At 39.5% G+C, this 20,811-nt stretch overlaps 1 long non-coding RNA gene across 1 annotated transcript; it reads left to right on the top strand.

Moving 5' to 3' along the window:
- Positions 1-29: 29 nt before the first annotated feature.
- On the top strand, positions 30-4,693 carry LOC137481995 (uncharacterized). The gene is made up of 2 exons (XR_011003825.1): positions 30-964; positions 3,701-4,693. It is a non-coding gene; the product is annotated as an uncharacterized lncRNA (long non-coding RNA).
- The last annotated feature ends 16,118 nt before the right edge of the window (positions 4,694-20,811 follow it).

The raw sequence follows: 20,811 nt of genomic DNA, 5'->3' as shown, positions 1-20,811 counted from the left end.
CACCCCCGGGAGCCGCCCCGGCACCCGCCTCGCCCCCGGACGCCCCAGCAGATGGGGAGAAGCGGGTGCCCTCGGGCCGCTCAGGGAAACACGCACCCCGAGGGAACAGACCCCTCCCCACCGCTCCCCAACTCAGCCAAACCGACAGCAAACCTCGACATGCAGCACTGCCGGCAATGCACGTGCCCCAAAAGACATTATCGCACTCACCCTGAATTCACATACCCTAAAATATGCTTCAATACTTTCAATATATCAATACACAGTCTTACTGCTTAAAATAAAATGGCATATAAATTACATAAATCTTTAAGCATTCATTAACAGCTTCCTCTTAAATACATACCATTAAAACCGTAACGTGTCAAAGCACAAGAACATGGCTGTTACTACAAGAACACACGTTCAAAAAACTCTGCAGCTCTCTGAAACAGGTGATGCTCAAGTTGAACCAGCCCAACGGCTTCCGTGCAGGAATGGGAAGCAGCGTGCGAAGAACCTGCGCCCTCATTTGGGTCCTGCCACTGCTACAGACAAATCACTCTTTTGTGCTCCTTCTCCTTCTCACAAAACCGCACTGCCAGCCTGTCCTGCCGGGAAGTTTATTTCGTGTCTGTAAAGCCACCCCACACACCAGCGTACCAGCCTAAGGCAAGCGCACGCCTCTCCCCGACACCGAGCGGAGCGGTGCCGGTGCGATGCCGGTGCTCCGTCGCACACCCGTCTCTCGAGCCTGCAGAGCCCCCAGGTGGCACCTACTTGCCACCACCTGGGCCTGGTCCTGCTCTTTTCTGACCCCAGCTACCGAGGGCCAGCTACCATTCTCTCCGAAAGTGAGAATTGTAAAGCAATAATCTGTGCAGCTACTGGCATATTGTTCTTTTGGATCAAGGGTATTTACGAAACAGGGACAATGAAAAAGGATACTAAATTCTCGGAGAACCTAAAAGGCACCAGGGAGCCGGTAAGTGCAGTGAGGAAGGGCACGCAGTGTGCAGGAGCTCGCATCCCTCACAGGCTGCTGCTTGGCAGTGCCCCAGCTCTGGAAAGCAGCAGGCTGTACCGAGGGCTCTCCAGCCACACACCCTTCCCTTTCAAATCAACTCTTCCCACCCAGGCCCTGACTGTGACATCTTCCGGAGGAACGGAAATGTGGTAACAAACTTACCACCCCCAGGCAAAGACAAACTGGAGATTCTGGAGATGCTCCTCCGTTTTTCTCCCTTACATGCCTTGTGCTGGATGATCATTTGGCCTCGTGATTCTATGAATATTCATATATTTGCCACTTAGAAATGCAGGAAGCAATTTGTATTAAAATACCAACACAATGACTTCCATTCTCTGTGCCCCTGAGGGATATAAGTATGTACTTTTTCTCTTTGAAGTATAAATAATACTACATTTTAGAGGGAAGTGCCCATTGACACAGATCATTATACATTTCATGACCAACATTCTTTAACATATTTTTATTACAAGATCCCCTATATACCTACTGAGAAGATATTGTTTCTCTGGAAGTGCTACTTTTAACCAGTAGTGGCACTCAGTACCAGTCAGTACAGCTGCAACCATGATAAGCATTGATTAGAAAGCTTGCTACATGTAAAGAAAGTGGAAGTAATAATGCTAACAATTATTTGTACTGATGTGTAACCGGATTAAAATTATAACTTATTTTTGTTCAGACATAGATAATTATAGATTCTTTGTTAATACAAATACTTTCTATTCGCCCTCTGACATCAGATTTTAAGGTTCACATTTATAGGCTTTTATTTGCAGCTAGAAGCCTTGAGTGGAAGATGATATAGACACATAATCCATGGCAAGGGTTTAAAGTTACACAAAATACCATAAACTGTTTTATTTGTTCCACAATGACATGTCATTTTTTCGTGCAGATGCCAAGTAAACATGCTCATTGCCAAAAGTCACATTGTAGCAGCCATTCTTCTGTGTTACACCTCCATGCTTGGCGGTCCTCTCAGAAAAGCTTCAAGGCACTTAGAGAAAAATTATCAGAACATAAATGAACTTCCCATAAATTATGCCAGACAATTTAGCAAGTACACAAGGCCTCAGGGAAGGTATGCTGTGACCCAAAATACTGTGGGTCTGACCTAAAGAAGATTGCTGGGGAACACAAAATGTAGTGAGCTGGCCAAGCCAGAAATTTCAGAACATACTTCTGCAGACAGCTCAACTAAAACTGCTGTGGAAGATCAGTAACTATCACATTCTTTGTTACAGTAAAATTCAAAAGATAATTAACCTAATGTTTCCTGGGTACTGAACATATTCTTCCACATTTGTGAGATTTGGAATCTTTAATGTACTCAGTTTTTAACCCCTTATCATGTAACACTGATAAGGAAACTAACGTGTACACTTAAAACGTTAAGCCACGATGTTCTATGTCTATGCAATACTGTCTTTCAGGATCTCCAACTCCATGCTCAAGGTGTTACTTAGAATCCTTTCAGCTCTGCCACGCCCTATAAATTATTCCTGTTCACTGTGAAGAGTTTTTTAAAAACACATTTCATATCCTTATTCTGTCATAGCCATATACAGAAAATAAAACAAAACCCAATGTTGTCAACATTAAAAAGGAAGAAAACCAAACCCAAGGCAGTTTATACTATAAACATTTTAAAGGATCTGAAGAAACCAGTGTCTGAAACCTGGTTCAAACAGGTACAATGGTTTCCTATTTGCAAGAAAGAAAATACTTTCAGTCTCATTCCTGCTGCAACTCCTAGATACAGTTCTTTCCTCGCACATGTGCAAATGCATTAAGTATAGTATATAAATCATACAAAAATCAAAAACTTCCAACCGTTCTGTGACATGACTGTACCTTTCTTGTACATTATGTAGCAGCTAAAATGCTACCCCCTTTTGTTACTGTTACACCCTCTTTTCTTTCACTTCATTAAAAATAAAAGGTCTTCACTATGTAGGGAGCAACAATACAGATGGATAGAAGGAAAATACAGGAGCAATCATAACCACTAATAATTTTGCTGGTGATTTCACAAGCTAGGACTCCAGCAATCAGGACTGTATTCCTGTAGATGCTTTCCCAAAAATATTTTCATCAATGAATTTTCTATCATGAAAAGTATCAGTGTTGTAGATAAATACCCTTCCCTTAGAGAAGTCTTTGGTCTGTCATGGAGTAGTGCAAGTAATAGGAAGGTAAACTCTGCACACAAAGCCATCAGTGAACTCCAGATGCTGACAAACACAAAATACAACAGTAAATCTTTATGGTAACTGCCCTGACAGCTGAGCTACCAACATCAATATGGTCAGCGACCAACCAGAGCTATCAGGGAATTGCTACTTGCCAGATGGCGATGGCAGCGTTCTTCCACATGCTTCAACGTGACCATGAAAATGAAGAATTACATACAGAACATAATAAAAAAATTAAGAGGAATATAAAACCCAAATCACTTGAGCACAACTCCCTGAAAATAATCACACTCATATGCACTTTTCACAGCCTTTATGAATTACTTTCCACCCACTCCTTAAAGGAAAAATATTTGATACAGCAGACAGCTGTTGTGCATTCAGGGATGTGAGAAAATGTATTCCGTATTACTATTTAATGTATCATGCCTGTGTGAATAGAATCATTAAGCTTGCATGTCTCCTTTTGGCTTATTTATTCTCAAATTTACAGATGCTGAATTAATTCATCATCACCACCCAAACTGTACAAACTCCTAGGGTGATCCCCAACAGAGCACTTGACCAAGGATGGAGTTTTCACTGGAATGGCTCCTTTAAATCAAGCATGTATGTAGTCAGCTTGCATCCACAGCCAACAATTTAGTAATGATAAATGCTATTGCTCAGCAAATCCATAGCCCTGAAGAAAAGCCAGCAAACCTTCTTCTTTACTCCAGTTTGTGGTTGTTCTTGTTTGGTTTCTTACAACAAATTCCTGCCCTCACCTAAACCACTGAATTGTTTCTACTGCTTCCAGTAAACTTCCCTGTACAGAGAGCAATGCTCATTTGGAGTCAGCAATGAGGAGATAACAACATTGTTTCCTGCAGTAGGATGGAAAAAGCAATTCCATTTTCTCACTGATGTGTTCCTTCACCTGGAAGCTGACTTGAGCCAATAGAAAATTAAAATATTTCTGTTGCAATGCATGAAACTTTTGGATGAAGTTCTTGGAGAGGCATTCTGTTCTTCCTACGTCTTTTCCTTTAAAACGGACTGGAAAAGTATCCTACGAAAGAGCATAGAGCTGTGTACCTATGCCCAAGCCTCATGATTACGCAGTGCTTGCTGTTATCAGTACAGCCCATCTTACAGATAACCGAATTTGCTGCCTGCTATATTTACCTCGCGGTAATTAAAATTATATAACATATATATTATGTAACATATTCTACAATCAGAAAGATTTAGAACATTTGCAAGAGGCTACAGTGGTGAAGCCCATCGCCAAACAGTACTACTTAGGAGGTGACCAGAGAGAAAATATTCAGAATGACTATTGTTAAGTCAAAACCCGTTTCTGTGGGGCACTGACAGCTACACTTCACTTGTTTTCTGCCGCTGACAAAGTGTTTGTGGTTGAGCAGGGGGTGAGTAAAAGCTTTAGCTCACCGTTAAGGGACCTCCTCTCAAGAAGAATTCCTACAAAAGTTGTCTGGGGGAAGGAGGTTAAGAAAAGAAGGCGCCTGAAAGGAGAAATCGCGGCGCGAGGGCCCCATCAGAAATGGTTCCTCCTGGTCCCGCTGCCCGCAGCAGAACCGGGCCGGACACAGCGGGGCCACCCGCCAGCCGTCCCGCGACCACAGAGCCCGGGGGCGGGCGGCGGGACCGAGGCCGGCGGGAGCTGCCCCTCCAGCGGCCCCTCGGGCAGCGAGAGCCCCGCGGCAGAGCCCCGGGCGCGCCGAGCGCAGCCCGCCCCCGGCGCCGCCCCGAGTCCCGCTGCCGCGGGGCGGCCGCCGCGGGCGACCGGAGCGACCGTGACCGTGCCCGCCCGGCCGCTGGCCTGTCGCCCCTCCGCGGGGGCCGCCCCTCCACCCGCCAGCCGAGAGCGGCCCGAAGTTGTGCGGGGCCGAACAATGCGGAGAGGACTATTTGTCCTTCCGCCGGCCGGGGGAGGGGAGCGGCGGCCGCGGGGGAGGGTCGGGGGGCCGCTCCTCGCCGCAGGTCCCGGGGCGGGACGGGCCGGCTGAGCCCTCCCCGGGGCCGGTTACGAAATCCCGGGGAGCCCAGCCCCGTCCCGTCCCGCCCAGGCCGGGGGCAGGCCGGCTGCGACTGTGCACGCTGCGCCGGCCGCGGGCCTTCGCGAGAGCCGCGTGGGTAGCAGCGCCGCGCTCTGCCCGGTTCTGTCCCGTCCCGTCCCGTCCCGTCCCGTCCCGTCCCGTCCCCGCTGCCCTGCGCCTGCCGGCTTGGCTGCCACTGAGAGGCTGGCGGGGCAGCAGAACTCCAAACGGTTCGGCCGGGGGGAAAGGCTGATTCCCCGTATCCCCTGCTGCCGCTCCAAGCCCTGCACTCCGCGCTTCCCGCGGGAGTTACACACCAGCCGAGGGCTCCGTACGAGTGCGGTGCAGCTCGCGGCCATGTGCGCCTGGAACGCTCCTCATCTTCCCCTAGCTCAAGAAACGAACCTGAACACCACCAGTGAAGAAATAAGCAGTTTAAATAAATAAATAAATGACGTTAAATCCAATTCACACAGGAGCTGGCTTGGGTACTCGTTTTGTTTAAGCCAATATTTCTTAAATTACCTAAAAACAATCAACAAGTTTATGCTAAAAGCAACATAATGTTTTCTTACTTTTACAGTACTTTGCTACTTACAGAGAAGTAAGTAGTCACGAGAGATTTACACAAGCTTAATAAAATTAAATTACATTGTCTTTAAAGGTGGCTTTAAAAATCAGTATGATCTAAAGCTTAATAGAAACGTGTTAAGATGTTTAATTAAAGCATTCATTACATTGAAAGCAGATTGATATCCCTGGAGAAAGCTGGGTTTTTTCAGCCTATCTCAACCTTTGTGTGCAGGAGCTCTCAGCATGGCCATGCCTACCGCTGCCAGGAGGTGACCACCGGCACCGTGCCGTGGTGTCGCAGCCAGCCAGTCCTACCGAGCGGCCCCGCTGCCAGAGGGACAGACTGCTGGCAAAACCAGTCCAGGGGCTGGGCAGCTGCAGCGCTTTGAACTACTTCATTTTAAGAGAACCCATTTATAAACTCAGAAAACACTGATTACAACAAAGAATCCTGTAACTGAGATAAAAAGGAGACTTATTTTCAGTGAGGAAATAATACAATGTTTGAAGTTTCCTATGTGAACTATATGCCTTTCACTACACATTTTTTGTGATGATCACATCACACAGTTCAACGTGAACAGTTTTGAAATACCTCTAGGACGATCATTACTGGTGAAAGCCATTGGGGCAAAGCATCTTCCACTAGTAAGTTCTCACACTGAACAATGTTGGCTAGGTAGTCAGAATAGAGCTAATTTGCAGAAAGGATAAAATGTGAGTATCACCACTTTTAGCCTTGTTTCCTGGAGAAATCACTTGCACACTGTGTTCATGCGGATGGATGAGCTTTCTTAATAAATCACAAATTCACTTACTAATTTCAGCCAAGGAAAATTAGATCACATTCATGCATGTAATGGAAACAAGGACTGAAGGAGAGGAAAACAGGAGACTAATAGTGCATCTACTGAAGAAAGGAGTAGGTAAGGTCAGTCCTTGTTAGTGACCAAAGAACCCGGGGTGCAAACCCAGGGGAAGGTAACTTTAGTTCCCTTCTGGCAGATAAAATTCTGGTATTCTGCCTGCCACAGGAAGTGGAATCATCCATCTGTTTTACACAGAACTTTTTGAACATTTCCCCATCTCCAAAGTTTCACAGGAACCAGGAAATAATTGCTTTAATGCAAGCAAAAGCCATATAACCCATAGATAATGTTTTATATTCTCAAATTGCTTGGAAGAATTTAACTGAAGTCTGACTACAGCCATTCATCAGCCAGTCCCAGATGGGTCCCTCATGCATGAGATTCATACCCAAAACGAATTCCCTGCTTGGCACTGACGGGAAGAGTTTCTGTTCTTCACGCAGCTAATGGACCATCAGATGATGCACTTTGGGGAACTAATGGATAGCAGAGAGGACTACATTTACAGAGGAAAATTAGAACATTGAAAAATAGTAGGAACTCTTTATACCAACCACATATAGAACTACACTTCAAACTACACTGAAAGAAACTTTGTTTCTTAAGTCAGTAGAGTGATAATATGGAATTTTTTAAGGCTTTAGGAAGAAAAACAAAGGTCAGAGTTGAGGTTTTATTTTGAATATTGTTGCAGCCACATCATAGGTGGATTCTTGTATGATGACAATGGCTAATACTAAAGTATTTCCCTCCTCATATATTATCAATATTATTGTTTCCAACAATATCTGCTGAATACATCAGATTAATTTTCATTTGGGAATGCAATTGTAGGTAGTCTCCTTGTCATACATATTTATAATTTCATTGTAATTAACATAAATATTTGTTAGAAATAAGAGACAGTATTGCAAGTGCTCTGCCCAGAGAACTATTGATTGATTACATTTAGTGTACTTTTTGCATTAATCATTAAAGATTAAACTTCATAAAATGTATCTTGTCCCCCATAGTTTTCCCTTATATTGTGCTTAACACAGGAAAATCTGGGGGAGTTGTCTCATTTACTGAAGATACTTGATTATCGTGGTTATTCTTTCTTAGAGGAAAAAAAAAAACCCAAACAACCAAAACCAGTGTCAGAAATAATAATGTGATAGGATTACTGTACACAGCATATTGATATTTTGACCATAAAATGTATCCATGACAGATATGCAAATATTCAAGGCCAGATGACTTCAAGAATAGTACCCATTCTTTTGATGAACTAGTTTGTATTATTTCACCTGAACCCCTCTTTCATCATATGCAGATGAACTCTTATGCATTCACATGATTTTGACATTGTCACATTCAGATACTTATTGCAAGTACCTAGTTTCCAGATGCTACAGAACAGTACAGTGTCCCATTCAAAATTATGCCCATCAGAAATTTTATTAGTCTGCTCTTAAACTAGAAACAAACATGGAAAATGTGAATGTTATACCATGTAGAGGGTTGTTCTATACAGGTCTCAAGTCTAGAGCTAAAGGACACTGCAAAGAAAGTGAATTTTTGAGATTTAACTTTCTTTTTTGAAGAGCAGTTTACTTTCTAAACAGCATATTTATGCTCTCTGTTCTTCTGTGCTTATACAGTAGTAGTTATGACCTCCAGAGCCATAATTCTACCACAGCTGCAGGTCCTGGGGAGCTGGCTTATAGCAAAGAGGCTTCTGAATGAAATACAACCTTAAATCAAGTTTCGACAGCTTATAAGAATAGGGAACATAAGAAAACCAGGCTGCTCAGAACAAAGGTCCACCTATCCCAGTAGCCAATTTCCAAACTAACAGCCCAGTAGAGTGTTTACTCTTTGCTGTTTAGTCCCTCATATGTTCTCAGTGCACTGACTATTCAGTGGGATTCTGGAGAGTAGAAATGGGTTTGGCCCAGTGCCTGTTCCTGGTACTGCATCATTTCCAGACTAATGAGAAAGATCAATCATTAGCCACTACAGGACACTCAGGGAAGTATGTAAAAATCAGGCACGAGCACAGTAATCCTGTACCTGACATATTCCCCTTGTTGCCAATAAGAAAATTAATAATTTCTCAAGCAAGAAGTTGCATTTGATTGTTGTTTTTAGTGGTTATTGAGAGCTCATGCTTCATTAATTTCTTTGGTTCATGTTGAATAATTTTAACTACTCAGTAGCCATATTTATAGAAATCATGACAAAAGTGTCATCAAGTAGTGAAACTTTTTAATACTGTCAATAGGGTAATTACAGTCCATGAGGAAGACTCTTTGAAAGTCATTAAAGGAGATCCAAGTCTTGGTGGTGAAGACTTGTGATTGTTCTCCATCAAATACAGCATCAATATATTGCCATTGAAAGCTGTAAGTGCCAAGTTTGAGCTTTTAGTCAGTCATTTTACATTCCCTATATCACCTTTAGTTGTAAAGTTGAGGTTTTACAATGTGGAACATACTGTGATTAGCCCAGGGTATCATGGTTAGTTTGCTGCAACATGCAAGCTGTTGACTCTTGGTTGTCAGGCAGACCAAGCCAAATGGTTAAAGGTTAGTGTCCCTCTGCATTAGTAGGGCTCAGGGTCTTCTACTCAAATTATTATGTTCATAAAACTTGTAAAGATTTACTATCTTGGAGACAAGTATATAACAGAGTATATAACAGAGTATATAACAGAGTATCCTCTGTTATACTGAATTAAAATTGGAAAATACATTTAAAAGTTATTAGAAAGACAAACAGATAAACTGGTAGTGCAATGCAGAAATTTATCTTCTGTAAACAAAAAAACAGAATAAAGCAGTTATAAAAGGTACTTGCCATAATACTGTTCTGATTGAAGTCAAAGGATATGAAGCAATTGGCTTCAAAGAGGACCAAAGTATAGCCCATCCAGTATCCCTTCAGAACTATTTCCAGCAGAAATGTCACAGCCTGTCAAAACAATTCATATTACATGTGGAAATTTTTCATTATGTTCTCTAAGAAAAATGGTTATTTCAAAGTCAAGAGATTTTTCTTTTAACATTATTTTGTATTAATCCCCTCTTTTTCAAACTGCACGGAAAATTTAAATTGATCATATAGCTCAAGGCAATTCCCAAGTTTACATTCGTTGCTGATAGTGATTGAAGTGATGGTTACTAGAGACCTAAGCAGCTGCATTGCTATCAGGGTACTGGCTCAGAACTGAAAATTGAGGGGTTGCTAAGCCCAAGCTGAAGTTCAGAACATACTTTTATCTCTGGGAGGCAAGAATTATTGTACAGTTTGCAAATTTTTTTCAGTGTCAGACTGAGTTTAAGGTTTCTGAAAGGATACTGTTGTATAAATAATTTTGAAAACTGCCTTCTACTTCACAATTTTAAATATTATGAAATTTGATCCTATTTTTAATGTTGAGGGAAACATTTTAGCAACACAAATAGAAGACCTGCAACAGAATCTTGCCCTCCTGAGCCATCTGAAAGTTTTAGGTTTCTCTTCAGGGAAGCTATGATTTTCTTTTTGGGCTTTCAACTCAGTCAATAATCAAGTAACTTATATAGGTCAGTTTAATTTTCTTTATCTCAGCTGCCTCACATGTAACATAAGAGTAGACAATAACCTCCCTTAAAGGCTTGCCAAAAAGAACCAAACTAGAAGATCTTCAAATGAAACATAATAAAGATTTTATGTAATTTGACATTTAAAACTAGAACTGGGTAACATTCTACATACCTGTAAGACTGTATTTTAATTTTGGATTATAGGCTAGATGTACCTCAAGCAAAATCTTAGATAATTTATACATTTTACCACTAGGGTTATACTACCTTCATTTAGAAAAGCAAATAATGTTAATCTAAAACCCCCTCATTATTGTTATGTGATACACAAATATTTAAAGAGATTCTGTCCTACACCTCATTTAAATATTTTTTTTCTATATTTGAGAGATTGTTTAGTATGATGTAAAGCCAAATTAAAAGTAGGACACAAAGCTTTTGGGGGAATAGACACATGCTAAATAAAAGTGGCTGCTGCCACTGCCACCCTGCAGGGTCTTACAAAATATCATGGAATGTGTCAGTGTGATTTATTTTTATGAATTATTCCTATGGGCATGATGTATGTATTCTGTGAAGATTAAAAGGAGTTGTTTCTTTAGAGATACTACATTAAGAATCACTGTAAAGTTATAGTTTAATTCTGCAGAACAAAAGACCCCACTCACTGAACTTTTATCAGTGTAACAAAATAAATATTGTATACAAATTTAATCATGGAACAATTCACAATGCTGAATACATTTTACAAAGTCAATGAAGTTTGACATGAAACAGATGAGGCACTGAGCAAAAATATTTTCCATTTTTGAAGCTAATCATTCAGAGACATATTTCCTGTATTGTAGGATTTAATTTTCTTAATGATATCTGTTAGCTCTTCAAGAACTGACAAACTGGCTCCCACTGTTGCCCACTTTATTTAAGGTTACCTGTCTGTCATTTGCTTCTAGAGGCACCAGTTACAGAAGAATTTGTAATTTCAACCCACATTGAGCAAGACTATGATTATCTCTGAGACGTTATTTCCAGTGGTTTTTGCATCTTTCTAGTAATCTGTACAGAAAGGCACACTACACTTGATACACGACTACCAACCATGTAAGTTTCTATAATAATCAAACTAGAGTATTTTTCTGTGCAGTGAGAAGCTTCAAGAAGCACAAGGCCAAGCTGTCTCAGCATCAGAAAGCATTTCATGAATGGTCTCTAGAGCTGTACTGGCTGCCCTCTTGGCTCTGACACCAAGTTTGCACTGGAGTATACATTCAGTATTAGCACACAGTATTTCTAACAGGTGAACATTTTGATGTAGACAGGACTCCCTCTGCTTTCAGCCACTGCTGGACTCAACAGCTATCACTGTGTGCAGGAAGGCTGTCAGAATTCACAGCCTGAACATGTTTAAAGCTTTAGGCACTATAGAAGGTTTTATATGTGTGCATGAGAGGATGTGAAAATAATCCATATTTTGTGTATATAAAGATAACTATTGTCATCTTCTCATACTTCTACGTTAGAGTGGTTTTTCCTTTTTCTTTCATAGTGTGTTGTGATTACAATGGATTTTAGTTCTTAGAATTGTTTAGTCTTCATCATTAAATGAAAATTTTTGTGGCAGATTACTTATACATGAAAATGTAGCTGCACTTGTCAATTATTTAAATACATATTTATCTACATACACATGTTAACTACAACACAAGGTATTTGAAAAGACATATTTAAAATAATTGTTAAAAATATTATTCATTAAACCAGTACTTCTCTTCAACAGATATCTCAAGTGTTTATTGAGTACAGTCTCTTTACTATAGATTTAGATACAGCTCTAGTTTAATGAGCTTCCTAAAGACATCCACAGACACAAAAGCAGGAGAAATCAAGGAAATTGATTCTGTCACATTCTGGAGGCAGCTATAAGACAATTTATCACTTTTGAAGGATCTTCAAAAGCTTATGAGCATTTGGGACACCATGTATCAGAAAGTTCATAAATGACTCACCAAATATTACAAAAGGAGGAGAATGATCCTGGGTATCTTATAGAACAGTGAAATATATCCAAAGGCTGTTCCGGAGTAACAATGTAACAGGGGAATGGAATTTGCATGTAAATATTCTCCCGTCTTCTCTACACATACCTTCTCTTTATGTCATATAAAGGTAAAATAAAGCTATGGCTTAAAAATCACATCTCACTGAGTTTAGCTAACTAGTTCAAAAGGACAGATTTTCTGTGTTTCTGAATTTTGTGCTTCTCAGTCAGTAAGGAAAGGGCAGACACAGGGCTGACAGTGAGGACAGAATGAGGGAAACAGGATGCAACAGCTCCCCAACTACAGAGGCCAGTCTTAATGGGGGAAGCAACTACAGCACCCTTGGGAACAGTGGTGAGGGTGACCCCAGTCTTACTGGTAAGTAGAAAGGACTAGAGCATTTCCCAGGCTGCTGACATCTGTTATAGCCTAAACATAACTACAACTAGCAGATAATTTGTAGTAGTCTTCCAATTCCTCTTGCCTCCCCACTGAGCAGCAACTTGCTACAGCAAAGAATTATGTACCTATTGAACAAGATTTCTTGCAGATCTTGCACTAAGGAATGCCTCTATCCTGGCTATGAGAAGGTTCCTCCCAGGGCCCATGCTGTCTTTCATGCTGCTCTTTATGAGTTGTTGATACACTACAGACACTACTAAACAGTGCTCAGGATAGTGAGCATGAAGATGTTTCCTGTAATCATGACTGAAGGCTTACAACATCATTTCATACCTATGTTTGTATCATTTTGGAGGTAGATTGGATTTCCAGGTGCCACTAAACAACTACACTTTAAAATTATTAGGAATATATTTTTCCTTTTTTTCTAAGCAGAGCATGACCAGACTTTCCTCAGTGGTGCTCATGACAGGACAAGAGGCAATAAGCATAAACTGAAACATGTTAAATTCCATCTAAACATAAGAAAACACCTTGAGGGTGACTGAATGCTGGAATAGGTTTTTGAGAGTGCTTGTGGAGTCTCCAGTCTTGGAGACATGGCCCTGAACAACTTGCTTTAGCTGTTGCCCCTTGAGCAGGAATATTTGACTCTAGAATTTAAGTATAACTCACGACACTAATTAGGTGTAACCTCAACTATTCTGTGATTCTGTAATTAGACTACCTTCCTTAATGCAGTCATCATGGTTTATGCCTTTTACTTTGAAACTGGAATTGATTGAAGAAGGCAAGGGCTCATGACCACTGAGAGAACGAAGCTGTTAGAGCTGTTAAAACCTAACAGTGCAAATGAGAGACCAAAAATCAAACCAAATAGTGTTTCATGTTTATCCTGTGTGTTTGAGGAGGAGTCTTAAAAGAATTGGGCTAACTACATGTTACCATCCTGTACTTGCCCTAAATGAGAGATTGCATCTCTCCCTCTCCATTCCCCAGTGAGCAGCAGAGGCGACAGAGGGAGCTGCCTTGAACTGGCAGGATTGTCTGCCAGCATCTCTCCCCACTGGCACATCCCCCTCTCTCATCTTTAACTGGCAGGTGTTGCTAACTCAAGCAAGTCAAGAAAGCTGCAGGAATTTCACAGCAGAGAGATGTTGCTGAGTAGATTCTCTTTAGAATTAGAAGTGGGTTCACTTTTTCAAATGTTCTGAGGACAAACACTATCTGCTGTTTACTGCACCAAGCTTGTAGGCATTACTGGTTTATGAAAAGGTAATTTTAAAGAATGAGAAAGATCATGAGTATTTTGGTTGAAAACATTCTTTGTCTTTCTATGTTCCAAATAAACAGTTTAAAATTCAGCTTCCTCAGACTCTGTTTTCTCCCCCTAATTGCTGGACATTAAGTGCCATTCAAATGTGTTGGAATATTTCCCCCCTTTTCAAAAGCTACCCATAGAGAAATGTTTGGCTTCCCTTCAAATGGAATAGTTCAAAAAGAAAGAACTGCTGAGCACAGGGATTAGTAACAGTTGCACTTGAAAATGATTGATACTTTAAAATGACTGGGGGACTGGGTTTATACTTGTGAAAATAGAACAACAGGTACAGCAGAAAGGCTGGACTCATGAATTGTGGCTAGATTATTAGCAATAAAACTTGCACACATGGAGTTAAACATATCTGTAGAGAGACTTCATAATAAAACTTGCACACATGGAGTTAAACATATCTGTAGAGAGACCTCATAATATTTGTGGAGAAAGCTGTACTGACTAGGAGAAGTGTACTTGCTTAACAAAATATTTGCCATCAAAATGGCTCACTTAAAAAGGTTGATGAATAAAACTAGAGATTTTGATGTTATACTTCCCAAGGTGAGCAGATTGGTTTTTTGAGTTTTTTTTTTATTTATGCTTTTCAAACCCCTTTCAGATGACAGTAATTAAAAACAAAAACAAACAAAAAACTGCACAAAACCCCAAACACCCACACAAACAAACAAATAATTAGTAATTTCAAATATTGTTTCAATATCATTGGAACTAATGGTAAGTATTGTCAATTTCAAATGTTAAAGCCTTAATAAAACCTGCGTATATATTTAGCCAGCCCTTTCAGTATAATGTTACTGAGGCATTAATATACCAAGACCTAGATTCCCTCTATCACCAGAAAAATGATCTCATTAGTTATCTTTCCAGTATAGCAAGCTTTTTCATCCATTTCTTTTACAAGCTGCTGTTACCACTATTCTCCTTGAGGAGTCTTGACAGTTGACTCAAGCTGATGGCCACACTTCCACAAACTGCTGTAGAGGAACTGCCAAACCTGTTTCCTACTGTAAGTCTGGTGCTTTCTCTAACTCCTCATTAATTTGCTCTTAATATATACAGATATATAATTTTATTATGCATATGTTATTGTGGAAACGATGTGTCAAGTTTGGAGCAAAAAAAAAAAAAAAGCTGATTTTTTTTTTGCTTTTTTGCTGAAGTAGATAAATACTGGAGTTAATGCACAACAGAATTCCATTGCACAATATGGCTAAACCAGGTGACAAAGCCTGTGTTTTAGAAGTAAAATTTTATAATGAGTAAAAACAAAAGGAACAAAAAAGGGGTTGAGGATGCTAATAAAAGAGTAGAAAAAGCCCTTAAGGAAGTATGATGGTGTTGAATGTGTGATACAGGCCAGTTTTTAACTGAGGGAAGAATGGTTAGTGGTTAAAAGTGGTTAAAACACACAAGATATGGGCCCAGAAGCAGAGATTATTGGCAATAGTTCTTGTGTTTTGCAGACAATAGGAAGTAGGGGTGTGACTGGCCATCTGGTCTGCATGCTCCAGCTCCAGCTGTGCTAGCAAGCTTAAAGGAGGAACTGCAGCTGTGTAATGAATATTTACAGCAGAGGAGGGTGTGATTTATGGCAAAGATAAGAACTGATGAAAAAGTAGGACTGGATGTGCTTGAGGTTTAAGATGGCATTTCAAATCCTGTTGTCTGTGATTCAATATTGAACATTTCCTTAAAATATTCAGAGACCTGAAAGAAGAGATTTCATTCATAAACTTGCTTTAGTGTGTGTAAATATAATGCTGGGAATTAGTATACAATTGCCCAGATCCAATTCTTATAAACATAGTTACACAAGCACAAGATTTTTCCTGCTAAGTGGAATGATCAGAAGGTTTTGATAATTTAGTATCTAAGAATTATAAACTTATTTTAGATAGCTCGGAACTGTGAACACCTTAAGTACAATTAATTTTATATTATTCATGTCAATGAATCAGACTCAGAGATGGTCTGGGTGGAATTAACAAATTATCATCACAAGATATCTTCACAGATGTAACTTGTTAGTATTTAAAGTTTTGTTAAAAAAACAGGATTTTTATAAATGAGATTTCTTTATATTTAAAAATATGTATGTGTATAGCACATATTACACAGCTCTACCTACTGTCCCTTCTAAAGAGATTGTGAATAAATAATTACAATATAATTGTCTTCAGATACACCTTGTCCATGTTATTTAGCTGCCATAGGTAAAGCTCTTTTTGATGGCCCATATACTGGTAGAGGAGGACTAACCTGACCAGCAGTTACAAGCAGGCAGGAGGTAACCTGCAGTTGTGACAGCACACAGTACCAGCAAGAAGTTAACTTGTAACTGCATGTAAAAAGAATTGCCAGCATGGTTTCCTCATCTTTGCCTTGCTAAAGAAATGTATCTTGGATGGTAGGTACTCCCTTGAAAAAAACATTCAGCTAGAAGCCTTCGAGTGGGAATTAGTCACATTCCTCGTTGCTTTTCCCGTGCTCCAGAGAGTTTGTGACAGGAACAGAGAAGTGCAAAAAGCTTTGATATTAAATCTAGGGATAACATTCATCTGAAGAGCTGGTGTCCCTGGAGAATGGAGGGAAAGTGTTATTCTCTAATATTCCTTAAAACACTCAGAGCAAGTGGTTTTATTCTATCCATGAAGACATTCTCAGAAATCTAACTCTATTAAGTGCTACTGCCTTAAGAAGCATTTGTTCTGTAAAAAAAACATGCCACAGGAAATCCTTAAATATAAGGGTGGAGGTAAGTAGCTGGCATTTGTTTCTAATTCATGTTTATTTTATTTCATTGCAAATTCTAGTTCATCTCTTCCAAATGAATATGGAACATTTCATTTGCTGATCTTCTGCATTAATGTGGTCAATATAATTGGAGCTGAAGTGAGCTGTTTGCCAGACTTTCTAACTGCTGCCAAGAAAAACTTGGGTGTCATTTTAGAAAAATCCATGGGTGGAGGAGGACGAGATCATGACCATCTGTCTATGCATCAAAGGCTAAATCATTATAGGGGAAAAATAACTTCTCTGTTGTGTTTGCCAGCCTTGTTCCCCTTCAAAGTAAGTTCAGTTAGTAAGTTTTGAAGACATACATCTTCAAAATTGTCCTGTGGGCTCAAACATTTCTTGGAAGGAACTTGGGGAAAATTTCGAAGGTCAAAACTGCACAATTTGGAAGTGAATGAGATAGCACCAGAATAACATTTGAGAAAAATTATACAGTCTCCTTTAAAATTTCCCAAATGCTTTCTGTTGCATCCTTTCCAGCTCCAGAATGTACCAGGTAACACATAGGAAGCACATAATCTCTTTCTTGTCCTGAAGACAGTTTCTACACATTCCATGCCCCATGGCATTTACAGACTTCTTGACTTAACATTTAACAAAGGGACAATAGACTAACAGCTTTTGAGAGATGTGACAGTAAATATGCACCTGGACCTACCTGAGCCTTAGAATTTATCTTGTTGGTGAAGATAATAGTCTGAAAAATAAGCATCCTGCCAAAATATTGCATAAAGAAGAGGGCCCTTATGTGTACAATCGTTAATACTTTGCTCTTTTTATTTGGTTGGATTTTAGTTAATGCAATGCAAAATTAAAGTCTTGGCATCATGCCAAAATCCATCATAAGGAGCTAAACTAGGAATGTCTCTGAAAAGCCATCAGTCCTTCAAACCTGGAGTCACTATTGCAGGCGTGCCACAGACTCCTTTATCAGTAGTACTGTGACATAAATGTCTCTCTGATGAGAGTGAAATGACAACAAATGGAAAATGCTGGTAACCATGGGAGCTCTGTTTAGACTGCCACTTCCAGGATGCTACTGCTCTAGTTCAGTCTGCTACTGTACCCACTGCAGTTCCTGAAGGTTCCAACTTCTAGCATGCTCTCTTGTCAAAATGTTTGCATTTTGCAGTGTGTGACATCTAAGACCAGACATTATTACTAAAAGATATCACTCAGGTTTCTCTGAACAGGAATCCTTCATAGTGTCAGTTTTCAAAGGAAACCATTACAGGTTCTTATCAGCAGTATGGAGGTTTTCTTTCTACTGAGATTCTGAATTCTCTCCTTCTTTGAAGATAAGAAATCCCTGCTATCACAGCCTTTATCTGAATATGAATGGGTCCCTGAATTCGATAAACTTTAGGATTATGAGGATCAAATCCTAAATATGTGTACATTGAGAGTTCAAAAGGTGAATTAATTTCACCTTTGTACAATTGGTATTCTTGATTTCTATCTTTCCTAGTAATAAATAGTAAAATTTCAAAATGTACTTTGAAAAGAATTATGCCTTTTTGGAGATATACTTCCTCTTTCAACATCTTAAAATTAAAAAATAAAATATTTTACAGGCAGATCCAGATGTGACTTTTGGAAAAATAGTCCATGCTTTGTTTTTAATAAATGCAAACTAAGCAAGAGTGAATTTTTTAAAGTGAAATGTCATAGCATGTTTCACACATGAAATGTAACAAATACAGTGTTAATTTGCAGTGCATTCTGAACAGAGAACCACAGCATTCCACCAAATCTGGAATCCTTGAAGATAGAAACTTTTTAAGTTTCTTTCTAATAGTAACTACAAAGTATTACTTCAGCCTCATGTAATAAAATGCTGTCTTGAAGATACATGTAAAAAATCTAACCACTGAACAAAGATTTTTAAAAGGTATTGACAATGCAGAAAAATTATACTTGCACATTATTGAACTTCAATGATACTCTGAGAAAGATCTCAGATTCTGCAAGTTTTCCTCAAAATCAAAATGTTTACTGCAATGACTTGGCTGAGTTTCCTAAAATATTTGTTTGCATCAGGCTTCTTGAATTATCACCTTTCTCAGCCTTTATTCTTGAATTTTAACAGGATTTGTATTTTCAAGAAAAAAGTTTAAAAGAGTAAAACCTAGTACTTCTGTGCCACTTGCAGAAATCTTGTGGTAAAGAATGAATCTGGGTCATTATAGTGAAAAGTGTACATACATATACACATTGTTTCAGAGCATTCTTTTAGGGTTTTTATGAAAAACAGAGTAGCAGCCTTTCTGCCCTGCCACTCTCACTGTCTACGTGGTCAACAAATAGTTGACCTTGACTAGTAAAATTTACTGTCTGAGATGAATAATAGGATATCCTGTAAAGCAGGAGTGTTAGAAATCTGCATGGAGGATTAAATTAGAAAACTGCCAGAAGTTCAAGGGCCACATCCATTTTGCATAAAATGAAGCAGATGGTAGCTGACTTAATCTTTGATACCATGGTACGGTCCACAGAGATTATAAATCCCAGCATGAAACACTCCATTTCTTTCTTGCATTGAGCAGGTGATAAAGAAAGATATAACATCTTGCAGATATTTAGAAATACCTACCTTTAAAAAAGGCTCTATGATGCATTCTTGTTTCTTATCTACATTTTTCTAGCAAAGGTTCTACAGCTAATATCATTCAGTTGATTAGCAACCACAACTAATTGGCAGTTTCTTGGCCATGTTATTGGAGCTTTGCCTGTGCTGGCCCAGAGATTCCCTGTTTCTCAGAAGCCTTTTTCCTATGTTACACAAGCATTTATAAATCTTCCATCATGATATATGCCATTCACAGGCATAACCAGATCAACCAATAGAACAAATACTCAGAGCCTATATTTGAAATTCCTGCACTACTCAGGAGCTGGTGGGACTTTCTGAACATATTGCTAAGGAGGCAATGTCTTGGGCTGCTCCTGAGGATCATCATCTCATAGGTATTTTACACGACATGAGTGACTAAGACTATTGGCATTTTTGGTTGAGAGTGTAAAAGATTTAGAGCCTTATTCAGAAAATCTTAAAATCAAAATGTTTCCCATCATATTAAGCAAAGCAAGTAAACATTTTGAAAGTTACTCTAAATCAAACTCTTAATGTGTACATCAAAATTTCAGGAAATCCACACCATCTATACATGCAGACTAAGGAAGCTTGTGATAAAAACATGTGTTATGAATAGTATTGAGTAAGTCACTCCCTGCAGACCTCTCTGTGCTCATATCAACTTAATGCTGGGAATGATTTGTGACTTAATTTAGAGGATCTTAACTGGTTTTAGTTCTATTGCTTACGTTGAGATACAAAATACTAATCTTAAAACACTGGTATTCCAGAGTGAAGGAGGCTAAAGTCTGAAGCCAAAGAATAGAATAATCTTGTTAATTGTCCACAACTTGCTAATACAGTGTGAAATCCATTGGACATCTGGTAATAAAAATTGTGTTGTCCTTTGCAAATATGCATTTTCTGTAATAAGATTTAAAATATAAGTGCTAGAATATTCCTATAATTTTAGAATATCCAACTACTTACTTGGAGATGGTTTACTTTCATTTAATTTATAGACCCCCACAACGGCACAGATGAACTATGACAGATTTTGGTGTAACTACTTTGTAAGGAAATAGTTCAAACATGATTACTGAAGACTGATCTTTTAATGCAAAGATAACTGGAAATCATCTGTAATGTGAAATTGTGGGTGCTGCTCTATGTTTTCCCTAAAAGAAAAGCGGGCAATGTTTTGTCATCCAAAGCTATAGCCAGTATTACTCAGTACTTGTGGGGACCAGCCTCAGCCCATCTGCTTTGCTCTGATCTGACTGCACAGAGCAAACACAAATCTGGGTGGGTTACAGGAAGCAGAAATCCCTGGCATTGCTGCATGAGTTTGAGGCCCTGCTGCCCTTCTCCCACCCGGGTGCTGCCACTGGACGTAGCTT

Source organism: Anomalospiza imberbis, chromosome 13 (genome assembly GCF_031753505.1).
Source record: "Anomalospiza imberbis isolate Cuckoo-Finch-1a 21T00152 chromosome 13, ASM3175350v1, whole genome shotgun sequence".
In the NCBI taxonomy this organism is placed as follows: Eukaryota; Metazoa; Chordata; class Aves; order Passeriformes; family Viduidae; genus Anomalospiza; species Anomalospiza imberbis.
The sequence above is the reverse complement of the archived record's forward strand: the minus strand, read 5'-3'. Positions and strand labels throughout refer to the sequence as shown.